The 20,237-nt window shown below is 36.6% G+C and overlaps 1 protein-coding gene and 1 non-coding gene across 4 annotated transcripts in view; both read left to right on the top strand.

Annotated features, from left to right (window-relative positions):
* The first annotated feature begins 653 nt into the window (after positions 1-653).
* LOC111760462 (small nucleolar RNA SNORA25) lies at positions 654-785 on the top strand. Its single transcript, XR_002794139.1, has one exon. It is a non-coding gene; the product is annotated as a small nucleolar RNA SNORA25 (small nucleolar RNA).
* An 11,297-nt stretch (positions 786-12,082) lies between these two features.
* Positions 12,083-20,237, top strand: part of G2E3 (G2/M-phase specific E3 ubiquitin protein ligase) — a 55,479-nt gene continuing 47,324 nt past the window's right edge. The window contains exon 1 of one of the 3 annotated variants that reach the window (XM_004478182.5): positions 12,083-13,250. The gene's annotated coding sequence lies outside the window, so the exon portion shown is untranslated. The remainder of the gene's footprint in view (positions 13,251-20,237) is intronic. The other 2 variants (XM_004478180.5, XM_004478181.5) reach the window with 2 other exon arrangements.

Genomic DNA, 20,237 nt, shown 5'->3' with positions numbered 1-20,237 from the left:
CATCAGAACTGATGGAAGTCAGAATGCAGTTGGATGACATATTTAAAGTGCTGAGATTAAAAACAACAACAGGACATCTGCCAACCAAGAATTCTATACCTGAAAAAAAGTGCCCTTCAAAAATAAGGAGGAAATTGGGGGCATTCTCAAATAAACAAAAGCTGAGGGAATTCATTACTACTACTCCTGCCCTACAAAAAATGCTGAGGGGAGTCATTCAGGTTGAAAAGAAAGAGCACTAATTGGTAAGTCAAAGTCATGTGAAGAAGTAAAGATCTCTGGTAGAGGTAACAAAATGAGCACATATAAAAACCAGCATTATTGTATTTTTTAGGTTTGTAACTTCACTTTTTATATCCTATGTGATTTAAAATATAAATACATAAAACATAATTATAAATTTATATTAATGAGTACACTGTATAAAGATATAATTTTTGACCAAAAAGCAGCATAAACAGAGGCAAAGCTGTATAGGAGCAGAAATTTTGTATGCAATTGAAGTTAAATTGCTGAAAATTCAAACTAGAATGTTATAAATTTAGGAAATGAAGTGTAATCCCCAAAGCAACCACAAAGAAAATATCTAAAAGATATATACAAAATGAAATAAGAAAGGAGTGCAAATGATTCACTAAAAAAAAAAATTAAATATTTCATTTCAAAGAGAACTTGTGGGACTGAATCCAGGAGCTCTTAATTCTGTAACCAAAGATTGAAGTTCTCCATAGGATGGCATAGACTCTCATTAGTGCTTTTTATTTTTTCCTGAGGGAGATACAAGATGTAGAAAGAAAGAAAAATCAATACAATAAAAGAAGGCAGTAATGGAGGAAATGAGAGGCAAAATCTTATCAGACAGACAAAACAAGGAGCAAAATGGCAGAAGGCCTTCCTTATCAGTAATTTCTTTAAATACAAAAGGATTAAACTCTCTAATCAAAATCCAGATAGGGAAGTAGATGTGGTTCAACCAGTTGGGTGCCTGCCTACACAAGGGAGGTCCCAGGTTCAGGTCCCAGTGCCTTCTAAAAGAAGACAAGCAGACACCACCCCCACTGCAATGAGCTAGATGCCACCCCCAACACAAAGAACTAGACACCACCCTTGCTGTAATGAGCTAGATGCCACCCCTACTGCAACAAGCAGATGCCACAAGCCAGCAGACACCATAGCCCACAGGGAAGAGATGTGGCTCAGACTGTTAGGCCCTTGCTTTTCACTTGGGAGGTCCTGGGTTTGGTTCCCAGTGGCTCCTGGAGAAGGCAAGCAAACAATGAGCAGAACAATGAGAAGGCAAGCAAACCATGAGAGAACCATCTGAGGTGAGGGGGGATAAATAAAGGAAAAAAGGAAATAAATCTTTAAAAAATATTAGAAGCCAGAGATAGACAAAATATATATTTTTTAAAAACCACGGGAAGCAGATTTGGCCCAATGGATAGGGCATCTGCCTACCACATGGGAGGTCCAAGGTTCAAACCCAGGGCCTCCTGACCCGTGTGGTGAGCTGGCCCATGCCCAGTGCATAGGGAGCACCACGCGCAAGGGATGCGCCCCATAAGGAGAGCCGCCCAGCGCAAAAAAAAGTGCAGCCTGCCCAGGACTGGTGCTGCACACACACGGAGAACTGATGCAGCAATATGATGCAACAAAAAGAGACACAGATTCCCAGAGAAGAACACACAGCGAATGGACACAGAGAGCAGACAACTGGGCGGGGGGGGGGGGGGGGGAGTAGAGAAGAGGAGAAAAATAAATAAAAGATAAATCTTAAAAAAAAAATTTTAAAACCATGATCCGACTATATGATGTCTATAAGATAGTCACTTGAGGTTGAAGGTGAAAATATGGGGGGAACATTACATCCAAATAGTAACCAAAAGTGAGCTGACATGTGTCAAGTCATCAAGAAAATATAAACAATAGTAAACTTTCAGGGAGCAGATGTAGCTCAGTGGTTGAGTACCTGCTTCCCATGTATGAGGGCCTGGGTTCAATCCCTGGTATCTCCTAAAATAATTGTAAACTTTTAGGCACCTAACCACAGGACCCCAAAATATATGATGCAATAATTGACAGAACTGGAGAAAGAAATAGACAACTCTACAATAATATTTGCATACCGCAATACACCACTTTCAATAATGAATAGAACAAATAGACAGGAATTGACAAGAAAATAGACAACTTCAGCAACACCATAAACCAACTAAACCTAACAGATGTATAGAGAACACTCCAGCAAACAACAGTAGAATAAATATTCTTCTGATTTGCATATGGAACATTCTCCAGGATAGATCATATTAAGCCACTAGACAAGTCTCAATACATTTTAAAAGATTTAAATTTCATAAAATACCTTCTCTGACCACAATGGAATGAAGCTAGGAGTCAATATAGAAGAAAAATGGGAAAATTCACATATATGTGGAAATTAAACAACACACTCTTAAACAACCAATGGGTCAAAGAAGGAAAAATGAATAATATTAGAATATACATAGAGATGAGTGAAAATAAAAACACAACATACCAAAACTTATGGGATACAGCAAAGGCAGTGCTCAGAGGGAAATTTATAACTGTAAATGCCTACAGTATAATAGAGATCTCAAATCAATAATCTAACTTTTCACACTGAAGACTTAGAAAAGAAGAGCAGAATAACAAAGTAAACAAAAAGAAAGAAATAATAAAGATTAGAGCCTAATTCATACAGACAGAAGGTAGATTAGAGGTTACCAGGGGTTGGAGAGAGGGAGAAATGGAGACTTATTGCTTAAATTAATGGGAACAGAATGTATGTTTGGTGTGATGTTTTGGAAGTAGATAATGGTGATGGTTGCACAACATAAATGTAATAAATGCCATTATATTGTACCGTAAGCATGGTTAAAATGGCTAATTTTATCTTATATATAGTTTAGCATAATAAGATTTTTCTCAAAAAGTCTACTGGAGGTAATGTTTAGGCACCTTATAATACTACGCTAAGTTTCAATTTCAAAAGTAAAGGTTCATAAGTACAGTCATCACAATCAAGGGCCCATCAATGATCCATCCTCCTTCTTTAGTCATTGCCCCTGTACTCAGGGGATTCTTGCTGTCCTATTAGAAAATGTGGCAGAGCTCTCCAGGATGGGAATTAAATATTTCTTTCATTATTGTGTGGATCTCCACCCACTGTGACAATGTCCCATGAACACTTGACCACATTCATATGCCTTACAGGTATGCCCCAGGTGAATTTCCTCCCATGCATTCCCCCTCTCTGACACCCCTCCTGAGAGCCTCCTTGTTGCTTAAATGTGGCCTCTCTCTAAGCCAAAACTCAGCATATAAATGCATTATTCCTCACCCCATCCCACCCCAGGTGGAACATGACTCCCAGGGATGAGCCTCCCTGGCACCAAGGGATTATTATCAAGCACCAACTAGTAATGCAACTGGAAAAAGACCTTGATCAAAAGGGGAAAAGTGTAAAGACACATGAATTTTTATGGCTAAGAGACTTCAAAGTGAGTCAGGAGGTCATTTCAGAGGTGTAACACGGGGACATTTTCAGGACTTGGAAATTATCCTGAATAACTTTGCAATGACAGATACAGGTCATTGTATGTCTTGTAATAACTTGCAAAAGATATATGGGAGAGAACAAAACTACAATGTAAATTATAATCATTGCTTAGTGCTCCAAGATGTGTTCATCAATTATGGCAAATGTACCACACTAATGAAGGATGTTGTTGATGTGGGAAATTGTGGGAGGGCTAGGGAGCAGGGCATATGGGAATCCCCTAAATTTTTTGTGTAACATTTATGTAATCCAAGTTTCTTTTAAAAAATAAAAAAGTATATTAAGAAAAAAATCTTACTAGTTCCTACCTGCAAACTTGGTAGGGACTTGTTTCCTAGGTAAAACGATGCCTGGAATCACTCAGGCATTATTTTAGACCATTAGTTTCCCCTCTTAAAGAAATCTTTAGATAACTTAAAGGAGCAGAAAAACAGGGGTTTGACTTGAGACCCATACCTTATCTAGCCAAGGGAGTTCTGGACTGTTTTCCTCTCTCCTCAGTTCTCTTCAATTCTGTCTTATAAAAGGCTCAGGAAGTTGGGAGAATTCTACTGCTGTGATTTGGAGCATAGCAGAAGCGTCATACAATGCCATCCAGGCAATTGAACTCCTTGCCTGGGAGGTTCTTAAAATTGATCATGTGGTGACTCAGGAAAGCCAAACAGGAAAAATATTGGCCTCTTACAGGGGAACATATGATGTTTAATGGAAGGAATGTTGTGCTTATATGACTGCAGACATCTCTGGAATTTTTATTATTACTAAAAGATAGAGAATGCAAACAAATAAATCTCTGATGTCTTCTTATTGGGAATGAAACCTCTTCTTGGTTTAATTTTGTTACTTTTGATTCATGGATGAGAAGTGGACTTTAAACTCTGATCTTGATCTTCTTTTAGTATTTGTCTGTGATGCGATGTTTAGATAGATGAAGCTGTATAACCACTGTGCTATCAAGTGATTTAACAAATGATTTTACTAAAACAAAACAGAAACCAGGAAAATCTGATGCCTATGGAGACAAAAAACTACCCCCAGAAACTGTTTCACTATCATGACACCTCAAAAAAAGCAGACCCTCACAACAAAAAGACAAACAACCCAATTTTTAAAAACGGGCAAAGGATTTAAATAGAAATTTCTCTAAATAAGATATACAAATGGCCAATATGCACATGAAATGATACTCAACTCATTAACTATTAGGAAGGGAGAGAGAGAGGGAGGGAGGGAGGAAGGAAAGAAGGAAGGAAGGGAGGGAGGGAGAAAGGAAGGGAGGAAAGGAAAGGGAGGGAGGAGGAAAGGGAGAAAGAGCAATTCTTGTGTGACTCTAAGTGGATCATCAGCCTAAAGGTACTAGGCATGTAATGCCACATGCCACTGAGAGAAGGAAAGGGATGTTAAATGTACATTTTGTTCCTTCTCCCTACTCATTACTACCATTATAACAGTCCACTCATTTAAAGTTCAAGATAAACCTATGAGGTAGTTGTTATGATTCTTTCTATTTTATCAATGAACAGTGAAGCTCAGAGGGTTGTGTTCTTCACACTTAGCTTGTAAGTGATAGAGCTATTATTTCAACCCCATTCTGCTTAGTTCTAAAGTTCAGGCTCTTCATATTGCACTACTTGGTCTCCTCAAAGAATTTTTTCTAAAGAAATGCCCTGAGGGTCTAAACTAAATTTAGGCAAGTGCCTGTTTCCTAAGTGGTAATTCTGTGCCCTGGACCTTGGTGATAATTTGAAGTTTAGTTTTACCCCCATCAGAGCACACAGGTGAGAATCAATTTCATTATAACTGAATCGCTTTATCAACTGGGTTGAGAAATCATTTCCTTTGAGTACTCTGAGAGGAATTAAAAATTCAAAGTATACAAAATAAACTGAAAACAGTTTTGATTGCCAGCGATTGTATCCAAGGAATTTTAAAATTCGGTTCAAACATGTTGTTCATTACTTGATTTTTGCTGGGTGGCATTACCAGTGTGCATGCCTGTATTTCAAGTTACTCTTAACTATAAAGAGGCTCTGATTTCTAAGTAAACACTTCAGGCCAAAAGACAGCAATTAAGAAAAGTAATTCAGACAACCATTTGTGTGAAACAACAACCTGAAAAGGAGAAACGTTAACATAAACATTTCATACCTTTGACTTACATTACCTTTATGCTGTTATGCCTTTGACTTATACCATGTCTCAGGTAGGCTACAAGCAAACTTTGAGCCCATCTGTGTGCTAAAAGCAGGAATGGTATCATTCCCAATCACCACAGTTAATGTACCTACATATTATCTAAACAACCGTGGAACAAGAGACCTAAAATTGCTGTTTTGGGTGGTGCTTCCTGCTGCCAGGAGGTGGTGCATTTGACTTAAAAAGCACCAAATCTCAGATTAAAATTAAGTTAAAAACATTAATGTGAATGAGACATTGAGGAAAAGGAATGTTTGTTGGCAAACAACCACCTACTTTTCCTTAGGTTTATATTGGTTCAAGTTCAAAATTTGATGTACAAAACCTGCTTAAGTAAGCTAATGTAAGAAACACTTGTGAACACTGAATAAAATTAAGTTTAGAAATTTATTATCACTGCCGACAAACAGTAAATCAATACTTATGTATCATGGGGTTATACACTCATAATGGTATTAATACAGAACAAATAATTATGTTGATATTTTAGTTACGAATGGGAAAGAATTTATATCATGATAAGTAAATTTTATATATTTCTCTTAAATTCTGGCAATTGGATTATAGTACTGACTAATAATTAAGAGAAGAAAATTTTGACACAGTATTGTATTTTTATACTGATGTAAATGGAATATCTGGAACAAAAATCCTTTCTTCTCTAAATAAGGATGCTTAACTGCTAATGAAAACAATGTATTTTTCTTCCACTTTGATTAAGAATTACAGCAAGGATAGTTGCATATACTAAACTTTAAAACTTTGGCTAAAAATCCATGTTGGTACTTTCTGACTATAGTACACACACCGGTACCCATCTTCTAGAAAACCAATGGTACAGGATTTGGAATTGCCTTACTGTCCACCATTTCAAATTTGAATATAGGAGCATTGGAATCCACTACACTACATGACAGAAAACTGAAAAGGAAAAAAATCAAATGAGCGAAGCTCGATGAGGCAAGAAGTAGAACAATTTTAGAGCTTTATTATTATTATTATTTTTAAATATTCAATAGAGTTTTATTATTAGACATTTTAATAAACAGTTTCGTTGTGTCCCACTTTAGACTTAAGTTTCTGGGTGGTGGTGACCTTTAATTTATTTTGTACAATATTTTCATTATGACTTGTATATAACCAGTGATTTATAATGTGGATTAATTTGATTTATCGACAGTATTTATTTTGAAAATTCTGTAGCATTAGTATCATAATTAGAGATAAGTGTGTTACAAAGTTCCACTATTGCTGAGAGTTATAGGAAAGAGAGCCCAGAGAGGGTAAGAAAAAAATTATTAAAGAAGGAGGAGTGAAAAAAAAAACTGAGGTAAAAATGGATGTGGTAACAAAATTATGAGGAAAGTAGGAATAGTTAAGATGTAAAGTTAGTTGGGAAAAAGAATTAACTGTTTCATGCTTTCAAATGTTTGTTGGAAGTCAGGGAAGTAGAATTTTGGGAATAAAGTCCCATGGTAGCCTGTATTCTGAAAAAAGACTGTTTGTGACATATTTTAAAGCTGTGCTGGCCAATATGGTAGCCGCTAGTCACATGTGAGCCCTTGAAGTGTGGCAAGTCTGAATCAAGATGTGCTATAGGTATAAACTACACACTGGATTTCAAAGACTTAATCCCCCCCCAACAAAGAATGTGAAATATCTCATTAATAACATATTGATTACATGTTAAAATGATATTTTTGCTATATCAGTTTAAAGTATATTATTAAAATTTTTAAAAAATTTATTTTTTTGTCTTTATTTTTTTATTATTACATTAAAAAATATGAGGTCTCCATATACCCCCCACCACCCTCACCCCACTCCTCCCCCCATAGCAACAATCTCCTCCATCATTGAGACATTCATTGCATTTGGTTATTAAAATTAATTTCATCTTTACATATGCTGATGTTTGAATGGTATAAATATAAATTTTATTTAAAAATTAATTTCACCTCTTTATTTTGACTTCTAAAAATGTGGCTACTAGAAAACTATATTTGTGGCTTGCATGATATTTGTACTAGACAGTACTGGTCTAAAGAATTGCCAAGGAGAGACTAACTTGCACATATTACAGAGTTCATGAAAGGAAAATTAAACAACTTGCCTACCAGTTGGGTGTCCTATATCCCCATCTTTTAGTTGTCTTTTGCACATTTGCACAAAGTAACCTAGTTGGTGGACCAGAGGGAAGATGGCAGATGAGGGCTAGGAATAGGGACAGAAGGAGAACCATTTGTTGCTCCCCTTGTCTAATCTCTAAAAGATGTACCTTTTATGAAAGACTGTGTTTACATTAGAGGAGTTAAGTCTATAATTAATTAATAATAGGTGTTGAAGGAAGAAGTATGAAAGCAAGACTGAGATACATGCAAGCAGCATCTTTTTTTATGTGTTTGCTTCTCCATCAACCAACAGTTCAGCTTTCCATCCTACCCCTCAATATGCATACACACATGCTCCATTTCTAGGCTAGGTGTCCCATTATAAGAACCTGCCTGGGCCTCTAATTAGACTTTTAATGTGGTCCCTTCTAAAAATACACTCCTCGTAATATGAATCTACTAGTGTTCTGAGTAAGTAGGAAGTTTAATATAATAAAAAGTTTCATTCTAAGATCTCAGGCATGGTCACTAGTCAGGGGAAGCAGATAAATGAGGTGGTCTTAGATACAGGCAGAATAGTGATAGGGAATGATAAGGAGTGTTTTAAGGGCAGAAAGTCAAAAGAGAGAAAGCTAGGAATTTATCTTCAATGTAGACAGACATTCAGGAAACAGTATAAGAAAGGGGGGCCAGGATCATACTACATATGGATCAAGTATTGGCACTGTGTGGGCAAGAGATGAGGGTCAAGAAAATCAGTCTAATATGAAAGGCAGGAAGGGTTACCAGAAGTTCAATGTGGCTAACCCAAGGGGAGGAATGTGCTCCTGAAAAGGACAAGTTCAGTCCAGCAATGTGCTTCAGTTCTAGGTGAGTGCTAGTTTACAAAATGAGTACCATGCTGCAGGGTCAGATTTTTCAGAATTACTGTATAGCAGAGTATTGTTACTATTCTAATTAAATAATACTTTATTTCATCTTCATGTGTATGTCTTGGGGGATTCAAATTACTATGGGAAGGTGAAAAAAATAAGTAGTGAGGAAGAATGACAACAGTAACGACTGCAGGAGAGGCCCTGCCAGCTATAGAGTTAGGTCACTTTGGGGTCTCCTTGATGCAAAATAGCCTTTGTGGTATATAAATAAAACAAGTCCTTCAGTCACTCAAAATTTGAAGACTCAATACAATAACCCTAAATTTGGAGGTTGCCTTTTACGGAACGTCATTAGCAGTAGTTTAGGGGGACAAAGTAACAGCTTTGGAAAGCCCTCTTGTATTGTGGATATATAAAAACGTAATCATCTCCCTTCTAAAAGACTGGTGATTCCAGTTAGAAGCCACTATAGGCAGGGCTTCAAAAAGTACTAGGGTGAAAAAAAAAAAGTGTGAATGTTGATATTTGCAGGACAAATCCGAAGTAGAAAAGATTAGGTCCAAAGTGTTAATTCTCAAAAGAGTTGCAGGGAAGCAGATGTGGTTCAAGCAACTGGCCTCCATCTACCATATAGGAGGTTTGGGGTTTGATGCCCAGGGCCTCCTGGTGAAGGCAAGCTGGCCCACAGGGAGTGTGCTGCCCTGAGTAGGAGTGTTGGCCCTTGCAGAGAACTGGCACAGCAAGATGATGCAATAAAAAGAGTCACAGAGGAGAGACTATTAAAAGACACAGCAGACCAAGTAGCTGAGGTGGCGCAAGAGAATGATCGCCTCTTACACACTCCGGAAGGTCCCAGGATCAGTTTCTGGAGCCGCCTATTGAGAATACAGGCGGACACAGAAGAACATACAGCGAATGGACACAGAAAGCAGACAGGGAGGGGGAAGAAATAAATAAATAAATCTTAAAAAAAAAAAGTTGCTGTAGTTCATGTTCCCAACAAGGTGGGTGAGAGTGCCACATTTCACTGTACACTCCCCACCTAGTGTTGGATGTTATAAATCTTTTAAATTTTTGCCAACCTGATAAAAACACAAAGGTATTTGGATGTTTGAGTTGTAATCCCCAAAAGTGAGGTAGCGATCTTGATATTTGTTTACATTTATTGTCCTCTTTTCATTTCCTCTTCAATGAATTTTTTGTTCATTTCTTTTGCCCATTTTATTGCTTTTATTAAAAATCCTTTATACATTTTTATTAGGGTTGTTAACCTTGTATCATATGTATTATAAATATTTTATCACTGCCTCTCATTTACCTTTTGACATTTTCTAGTGACTTTTGCTATATTAAAAATTAAAAATTTAATTTAGTGATATGGATTGGTCTTTTATTTTATGTCTTTTAAGTTCCCTGCCTATTTAAGAAGTTTCTTCCACTCTAAAGTCACAGCTATTCTTCTTACTTTTCTTCATATATATTTATATATATTTCAATCTTTAATTTTTCTAATTAATTCCAATTAATTTTGGTATATGGTGCAAAGCAGAGGTCTAATTCTGTAATTTCCATTTAGGTAGTCAGTTCTTATTCATTTATGGAATGAAGTCATCCTTCCCACTAAACTGAAATGTAACCTTTATAATATATTAATAGTCCATGTATATTTAAATTTTTTGGATTTTCTATGTATTTGCCTTTTTATTCTAAAACTTTACTGTCTAATGTCTTTTTTATTCTAATTCTCTTTGCTTTACTGTAAAACTGACTGTATAATAAGACAGATTGTCCACCTCCAGCCTCTGCCAATCTTTTTTCTAAACATTTTTAAATTTCACATATTCTTATTCCTATATTAATATTTCCCCTAAATTCAATTCTCAGCTTTTTCAAATTACTGAGAGGTTATCAGAAACTAAATAAAATTCTTCATGTCTTTTTTCTGTCAGTTTTTGCAGCTTTTACTAATTGGAATACTTACATATTTTGTATGTATGTAAAATATATAAAAATACAATATATTTTGCTTAATTAAAAGATTTACCAGTATTAGAATGTTCAGTACAATATCAAGACTTGTTAGATTTTAAACATGTACTCTAGTGAATGCTTTCTTTAAAAAGTTCTTAAGCTTGTATTTACACAGTCTCCTTGATTAAATCAGTGGGCATTTATTAAATATCTTTGTGCAGCATTGCTTTAGTTTTACTTGAATACATACTATATTCAAATTCACCTATCCTCTCTGGAAGGGAAAAAAAGAATAACAATTTTAATACTGCAAATAATCCAATATTTCCTTCAATGAACACCAGCTCTATTCAATATGTACAATTAAGCCTGGCTAACTCTATGGAAAAGACTTTAAGAGGCTCTCCATTATTGATGAGAAATGAAGTTCACCGGTTTGACTGATGTCCAGGCTGTTGAGTGGTGATGACTTTATCAACATTTTGATGGAAGAAATTGAAGAATTCATTAAGGGTCCTAGAGAAAGACTGACTAAGGAGAACTCAGGAGACAAACATTAAAAACAAAAACACCTTATCTAAAGAGTTGTATGAAGAAAATCATATATATTTTATGATCATTTTGGGGACTTTTCAAGAGCAAAGTGAGCATATTTAACTTTCGTTTACAGGTTAACTTGAAAACTTAATCCTGTGAAAGAGGAAACAACAGTGGGTGCCAGGATTATGAAAGATATGGGAAAATAAACGGCATAGTTTCTGCCTTCAAGGAACTGACAATATATTTAATGGAGACATATTAGATATGTGGGGCATTTAAATGATAATACAATATTTCGTGAGTGACAAAATGAGTGGTCAAATAATTACTATGTATTTGTTGAATGAATTGAGATTTAATTAATGGAAGCAGACTATTTGAACATCACATGTTTATACATTGATTAAACCCTCATCTGTATCTAGAATGTGCTCAATTTTTAATAGGCTTCCTTTAAAAACAATAAAAATTGCAAAGTTAACATGATTAAAAAAAATTCACCTGATTATAAAGTGAAAGCTAAAAGCCTTCAACTGTTAACTGAAATATCTATCCAGAAACTTTGCATCTTTCTCTCTCTCTCTCTCTCTCTCACACACACACACACACACACACACACGTTAAAAGAGGGATACTATTCATAGCCCTTCTAAAACGGATATTTTTCAATGTTTCATTTCAATACTCACGGATTTACTTAGTTATTTTTAATGTCTGTATGTCAGTATATACTTAGGTTATTTCCTTTTCCCCCATTGTTAAAAGCAGTGCATCAGCGATTAGTTTATAGCTTTACACCCCCTTGTGTCAGATTATCTGTAAAATAATTTCCTGTAAATGGAGATATGGCGACTCTTTCAGATAACAGTTTTGAAGCAGGCTGAAAGATGTTCTGTAGTGGCTTGGTGTGAACTGATCCATTTAGGTAAATCGGTGCTTCCAGAAGATGTGCCGGTGATCTGGTGGCAACCTTAATCGTAGCCCTCAAGGTTAGGACTCAGTTTTCTTGCGTTTTAATTGTCTTTGTTTCCTATCCTCTCTCTCGTTTCTCACGCCTCCCCCACCCCTCCCCCACCCCTCCCCGCCTTTCCCTGAGAGGATGTCCTATCCTCCTCACTTTCCCGGATGCATCCACTCGTCAGAAGCTGAGGAAGTTTGGATGAAGGATGTACTGTGTGAGCTTTGGTAAAGGGAAACGATACGGTTGCCCAAAGATTCTCACAGGACAATCTCACATGGGTCTTGAAAAATGATCCCTTATCGGGGAGAAAAACACTTTTTCTTTCTAACACCTCAAATGTTTTATTTGGGACTAGGAACTGCTTGGACCACTTATTTTGGATTGTGGCTGGAATAGGGGAGATAGGTACACTAGGCTTTTTTTCCCTCAAACCAGGGAGAGGAATGAAGTTAAACATTCTGACTGTCGTTACAGGACGGAGGCTCAGGGAAACCCCGTACTAAAGTTTTTCGGAGAGGCTGTTTTCCCTGTCTTGCAGTTGCTGTTGTTTACGCGAGAACTAGGGGAAGGGTAAAAAAAAAAAAATCACTATTTCGTTAGTCAGAGCTTTTCTTTTCCCCATTCCTTGAAAGTTATGACACTTCCACACGTCTCTGCGCACTTCAGAAACAGGAGGATCCTCTCGAAAGCCACCAGGTAGAAACATGGACATCGCGCCTGGGGTTCTCTGTGGACCTAAGTAGGGGGAGACCGGACAAAAGAAGTCAAAAGGAAGGGGACATACTCCGCAGAGACTACACGAAGCAGAAGAGCTGGGGGCGCGCCTTGCCTGTCCCCGCTAGCCACACCGCCAAAGGGGCGGGGCCGAGAGCTCCTTCCGGGTTGCGGGCGGAAATGGGCGAATTTGAATCATACGGGCCGTTGGATGGGGCTGCTCGCGGTTTGCTTGCGGCGCAGCGCTAGAAGGGAAAAGTCCTACGGCCGGCTCTGGAACTTCTGCTGAGCGCACCTTGGTGAGTAGATCGGGAACGGGAAGAAACGGGATATTCCACGGAGAGAAGCGGGACGGGCGGATGGGGCAGGGTTCGGAAAGTCAGACAGGGGTTTCTGAAGCTTAGCGGGGGGCCTTGGAGGGCTTTTAAGTGTGTCTGGTGCTGGGGTCGGGCGTGGAGGCTTCGGGAAGTCGGGGCGTCGAAGACTTGTCTCCCCGGCATGTTGCCACCGCTAGCCCACTCTAAGTGGAGTGCTGAGGGTTCCGAGACCCAGCCGGCCCCGCAGGAGAAACCTTGTTTATATACTGTCTTTATGACCCTCGTAAGCGCAGTTTGGTATTTCCACCAATTCGGTTAGAATGGGAAAGCTACAATACTATTTAAATCGAACTGCGAAAGCGTTATCACAGGTAAAAGAATCTTATTTTATTAAAGATGGAAGGTTGGGGGCAGGTTTAGAATGAAGAGATGCTCTACGTGGTTCTCTGAGTTCCTTTTAAGAGGGGACGCCCGTGGCAGTCTTTATTACTTTGGACCGCAGCAAAGTGACAGCCTTTGAAAATGCCCGGTGGGGATTTAAACTGAAATCTGAGTATCCTTTGTATTTCAAAACCCGGATATTTTTCTTTCACGGTTGACATTTTTCTTGTACCGCAAAAATCCGAGACTTTTGCTCATTTAAACTGGCTATAGTAACAGCGGTGATACAAAAGGGTCTTAGTTTGCCAACAATAGGGATAAGGTTTAGTTCCACAGCTTTGCCTTTTCACTCCCTTCATTCATTGGCCAAATGAGTTGTTATGGAGTCATTTTGGAAGTGCTCTGTTAACGCTTCCAGAATCGGAGTTTTCTTTGTTTTTGTTTGTTTTATCTTTGATGATTAACCACACCACATGTCAAACTCTAACACCGTAGCAAAGCCTTGCCTTTTGGAAGAGATTAAATTGTTTAAGATAAACTATAAATGAGTACTTTAAATGTGTATTTTATATTTTGCCTTATTGAAAACCATTAGACTAATTTTGTTCTGCTTTATAGGAACAGGTATTTTGTGTTCCTTTTAAGGTTTGAACACCAGGGTACGGTATCCCATAAATGTATACTTACCCTTTAAAAAGTAAGACTTAATATTCAGAATTATTCAGAATAAATATTAATAGTAAAATCGACTGCAGTCTATTCGCATTCCCCATCCCAGCCAATGAGTTTTAATTTTCAGTTTTAGTCAGGTTGAAAAAATATAGTCAGTGTTTATGATCGTTGAAATATAAACATTTTGTTTAAGATTCCAACAGAGACACTAGCTATAATTTTCTAAAGATTGCAGAGCGTGGTTCTGCTCATTTCAGCAAATGTCTAATTACCACTCTTAACCGTTTTTGTTCCAGGGACCACTTTGCTGGTCAGGTGAAAATTACGGACCACTTGCTAAGTACACACTATACTCTGTATTATTTAATAAATATATCACACCCTCGCCAACATGTCACTACAAGAATAATATTTTTTTGAATTTCATTTCAAGCTCACGGATCCCTAGTTAAGAAACCCTGATTTAAAGTAAATGTTTTAAATGTATTTTGTATTTCCACAATACTTGAAGGAGTTTAATCTCTACATCCTAATCTGTTCCTTTTCCCTACCTAGATTGTTCTTATTTGAGTTTTTCCTTAGCCACCTAATTCAGTGAGTTTCAAACTTTATTGTGTATACATTATTTTGAAGGACTTGTTAAGTGCTGATTTCTGCACATCAGAACTCAGAAACTGACCTAGCAGGTCTGGAGGTTTGAAGAATCTGTATATTTTACTAGAGGTTAAAAAATTGGACCAGAGTTTTAAAAACATCGACTTGAACTTTCCTAGAGAGCTATTATATATATATATATGTATTAGTTAAGAGTATGGTTTCTTGGAGCCAGATTCCCTGTATTGTAACCTATCTCTGCCAATTGGTAGCTGTGCGACTGAGCAAGTTCTTACCTCTCTGTGCTAGAAAGGTTTTAGTGATATCATATAGTTTGTAAATGTCACAAATATAGAAAAATAATTATTGAAATCATAGGCTTAGAGGATATTTCACTTAGGAAAAAATCAAGAGCGGTATTTGCTAACATTCATGAAACTAAATGCTTTACACATATTATCTCAATTTTCACAGCCATATTGTTATCTTAAAGAAACTAGAGCACCAAAAGATAAGTAACTTTTAAAGAAAGTGTATTGTTTTTTATGTTTAATTTCCTCCTGGTGCTGTTTTTAAAAAAAGTTATGTCTAATATGTTAAATGTTAAAACAAAATTTTTATAATACTGAATTAGCCTCATTAGAGCATTGGAGGGTTCTTTTCTAGATTGATTCCATTCTAAATTAAAATGTTGAGCAATTAAAAAACAGAAAAGAATGCTTTTCCTTCCCAGTTTGAACAGTTAAGACTGTTACTGACTTTCTGGCCTGCAAGTTTTCTTAGAAAAACCTGCCCAATTAGTAGGAACATCAGTCTCAGATGTTCCCAGTGGGTATGGGAATGCCATACTCCTTGTCCAATTTTGCAGGACAGGTATTTGAATTGGAGCTGGATATCTAATGCAGGCTAGATCATTTATATTATTTCTTCTTGAATTTTGGAGTTGAGATACCAATAAACTATTGGAAGGTCTGTTCAGATTTTCTATTCTTGATTCAGTTTTGGTTTGTGTGTGGTGTTTCTAGGAATGGTCCATTTCATCTATGGTATCTAATTTGTTGATATAAAATTGTGTGTAGTATTCTGTTATACTCCTTTTTTATTTGTAAGGACTAAAGTAATGTCCCCACCTTCCTTTCTAATTTTAGTAATTTGAATTTTCTGTCTTTTTCTTGTTCAGTCTAGCTAAAGTTTGTCTTTTCAAAGAACCAACGTTTGGTGGTGTTTCTCGGTTTTCCTTTTCTCTGTTGTTTACCTCCACTCTAATCTTTATTTCCTTCGTTCTGCTATCTTTTGGTTTAGTTTGCTTTATTTTCTAGTTCCGTACAGTGTAAACTTATTGACTTGGGATCTTTCTTCTTTTAAAATATAGACGTATATAGCCGTAAATAATCCCTTTTCTCGGTATTCAATAAATTTCAGTATGCGATATTTTCATTTTCATTCACCTCAAAGTATTTTCTCATTTTCCTGTGATTTCTTCTTTGACCCATTGGTTGTATAAAAGTATGTTGCTTCATTTCCACATATTTGTGAATTTTCCATTTTTCCTTTTCTTAGTGATTTCTAGTTTCATTCCATTGTTGTCAGAGAAGATATTTTGTATGACAATATTAGTCTTTTTTCAATTTATTGAGACATGTGGCCTAACATTTGGTCCATCCTGGAAAATGTTGCATGTGGACTTGAGAAGAACATATATTCTGCTGTTGTTGAGTGGAATGTTCTATATATATCTGTTAGGCCTAATTGATTTATGTTGTTGTTTGGGTTTTCTGTTTATTTGCTGATCTTCCATCTGGTTATTGTATCTATTATTGAAAGTGGGATGTTGAAGTGTCCAACTATTCTATTGGACATTTCACCCTTCATTTGAGTCAGTTTTACTACATAAATTTTGGAACTGTTCTTAGGTGTGTATTTGTTTATGACTGTCATATCTTGATAGATCGACTTTATTATCAATATGTAATGTCTTTCTTTGTCTCATAACAATTTTTTACTTAATGTCTGTTTTTCTGATGTTAGTATTGCTGGCCCAGCTCACTTTTGGTTACTACATGCTTGAAACATCTTTTCATTCTTTTACTTTCACCCTGTTTGTGTCTTTGGAGCTAAGGAGAGTCTCTTGTATATCACATACAGATCAAGCTTTTGTGTCCATTCTGCCAATCTGTTTTTTTTAATTGGAGAATTTAATCTGTTTACATTTGAAGTAATTACTGGTAAGGGAGGACAGACTTCTGTCATTTTTTTGTTTTCTGTATGTTTTCTAGATTTTTTCTTTCTCATTTGTTCCATAGTGCCTTTGTTTCATTATGGTTTTTTTCTGGCAGTGTACCATTTTGATACTCTTCTCATTATCTTTTCTGTATTGTTTTTAACTAGTTTCTTAGTGGTTACTGTGATGTAAGGCCTGAAATTCCATTTCAATGTTATATGCTGCTGTGACACCTGAAATGGGGGAGGGTGTTAAATGGCTTAACCATGAGGTTTGCTTTCCACTGTACTCACACAGGTAAGGTCCCCTAGTCAAACAGTTCTATTGAGGGGAAAAGGCACAGTTCCAGCTTACCCCTGAGTAGATGGCTTTAGTTCTTTTCCAGCCCTCAGAATTATTCCAACAAGACAGTCATATCTTTCCATGGGAACCAGGGGGCATCCCACCCTCTTGGTACTACAAAACCTCCCACAGCTTCTAGTTTACTGTTACTGAACTGTAACCATACCCTGTTATTACTCCTATCTAAATCTGTGTGGTGAGGTGTCATCCTCCCCGAGGCTGTGAGTATATATGATAAGTAAACTGCTGTTGATTCCATCTGTCCAGTTTTGGGTGTCATGTGTTCTGCCTTTCCCCCAGCCCTAGAGTAGGAATCCCTCCCTCACCAATGGTGTGAAGAGTGATAATCAAACCAGTTACCTGTTCCAATCATTAAATTGGAATTTAGGGATTCCAATTCACATTATAAATTTATAACAATGTAGTCTGAATTAATACTCATTTAGCTTCAATGGTATGCAGACATTCCATTCTTATGTGACTTTCGGTGTACCTTCCCCTTATATTGTTATTGTGGCAAATTATACTTTATGCTTTGGGTGTCCTTTGATACCATTTATAATTATTGGTTTTATCATTTGCTATTAATGTTACTGAGGATCACTTGCGTATGCTGAGTAGCTTCTCTGTTGTTGCTTTCAGGGTTTTCTCTCTTTACTTTTGTCAATTTAACTATACTGTGTCTGTATCTCTATGAATTTTTCCTTCTTGGATATAATTGAGCTTCTTAGATATAGAATTCTTTATACATATGGATATAAATCCTTTCTTAGATTTGTTTTGCAATTGTTCTCTCTCAATTTGTGACTTCCCTTTTCATTTTATTAATCTTTTATAAGAAAGTTTAAAATTTTTTAATTTAGGTTTATTTATGTAATTCTCCCTTCCCCAGTGGCTCCCACAGTGATAATTATCTGCTTGCTTTTTCTGCATGTCTTCTCTAGGAGGTACCAGGAGGTGAGCCTGGGGCCTCCAGTGTGGGAGGCAAGTGCCCAACTGCCTGAACCCCATCCACTCCCCACTGGCGGTGGCCTCTGCTGGTTATGGTGTCTGCTCAATGTGGCAGTTGCGGTGTATGCTGGTTATGGTGTCTGCTCATTGCAGCGTCTGCTGGCTGAGACGTCTGCTCATTGCTGTGTCGGCTCATCATCTTTAGGAGGCACTAGGAACCAAACTGGGGCCCCCTATGTGGGAGGTGGGTGCCCAGCTGCGTGAGCCACATCCGCTTCAGTTTTAAATTTTGAAGTATAGTTCATCAGGTTTTTTTCACAATTCTTATTATTTTTATCCTATCTAAGAACCTTTGCCCAACCTAAAGTCTCTTAGATTTACCTCTGCGTTTTCTTCTGTAAGTTTTTTTTTAACCATTTTGAATTAAATTTTGTGTATGGGATGACTGTTCAGTTTTTTTCCATATAAATATTCAGTTATTCCAATACTATTTTAGAATTTATTGAACAGAGTATCATTGCTCCCATTGGGTAGCCTTGGTGTCTTATTGGAAAAATTCTGTGGGTCTGTTTCTCACCTTTCTGTTCTTTTCCATTGATCTGTATATCTGTTTTTATGCTAATTTTCTACTGTTTTGATTGATGTATGTGTTATTGAGAGTTCTCCAGAGAAACAAAACCAACAGGATACGCACATGTACACATACATACAACTATACACATGCACATGCATACATACACATGTACATATCAACTGATTATAGATATAAATCTCATATTTGAAATAGCCCCCACTATAATGAGCAGGCCAGTGTATGAAAAACAGCTGGACATCATAACCTAGCTAAGTTAATACATAAAAATAATCATCACTTTGTACCTCTATAAGAAGTCATGAAATCAGGTAGTCTGTGTTCTGAATTTTTCTTTCTTATTAAACATTATTTTTGCTCTCAGGGGGCTATTATAGTTTCATATAAGTTTTAGAATCAGCATGCCAATTTCTGCAAAAAATGCCTGCTGTGGATTTCTTTGGTGTTGTGCTAAATTGATATCTTTTTGATCTGTGAACATGAGCTATTTGTCTAGGTCTTTAGCAGTGTTTTATAGTTTTCTTGAATAGTCTTTTGCCTAATTTTGCTAACGTTTTACAAATTCAATTATTTTTAAATTTCATTTTCTGATTGTTTTTTGTTATATGAAAATATTGGTTTTTGCATATTGACCTTGTTTAATCAGAACTTGCTAAATTCAATTATTTTAGTTATCTTTCTTGTGGAATATTCTACATGGCTGATCATGAATAAAAACAGGCTTTATTTGATCCTTCCCCTTTATTTATTTATTCATTTATTTATTTAACTTTGGAGTGCAATGTTAAATTTAAGTATCAGACTGGAACATTTGTAGATGCCTTTTGTTAGATTCCTGGCTCACCTTATAGTTTTATCATGAACGGGTATTGAATTTGGTCAAATGCTCTTTCTGCATTTTCTCCTTTATTCTGTTAATATGGTGTAATACCTTAATTGATTTTCATACGTTATCTAACCTTGCATTCCTGAAGTAAAACAAGATGCATTATCCTTTTATTTTTAATTTTTTAAAAAAGTTGCCATTTGTTGAGCATCTGATTATGCCAGGTACTCTGCTAAGCATTTTGTTTGTTACTTTTTCTTAAAACAATGCTCCAAATTTCTTATTACCCTCATTTGAGAAATGTTAAAAGTGAGACTCAGAGAAGTTCTCAGGAAAGAACAAATGGAACATACCGTAATGCCTGAATCCCATCTTCAGATGCTCTGGTAT

The sequence above is a fragment of the Dasypus novemcinctus genome, chromosome 3, assembly GCF_030445035.2.
Source record: "Dasypus novemcinctus isolate mDasNov1 chromosome 3, mDasNov1.1.hap2, whole genome shotgun sequence".
Classification (NCBI taxonomy): domain Eukaryota; kingdom Metazoa; phylum Chordata; class Mammalia; order Cingulata; family Dasypodidae; genus Dasypus; species Dasypus novemcinctus.
The sequence above is the reverse complement of the archived record's forward strand: the minus strand, read 5'-3'. Positions and strand labels throughout refer to the sequence as shown.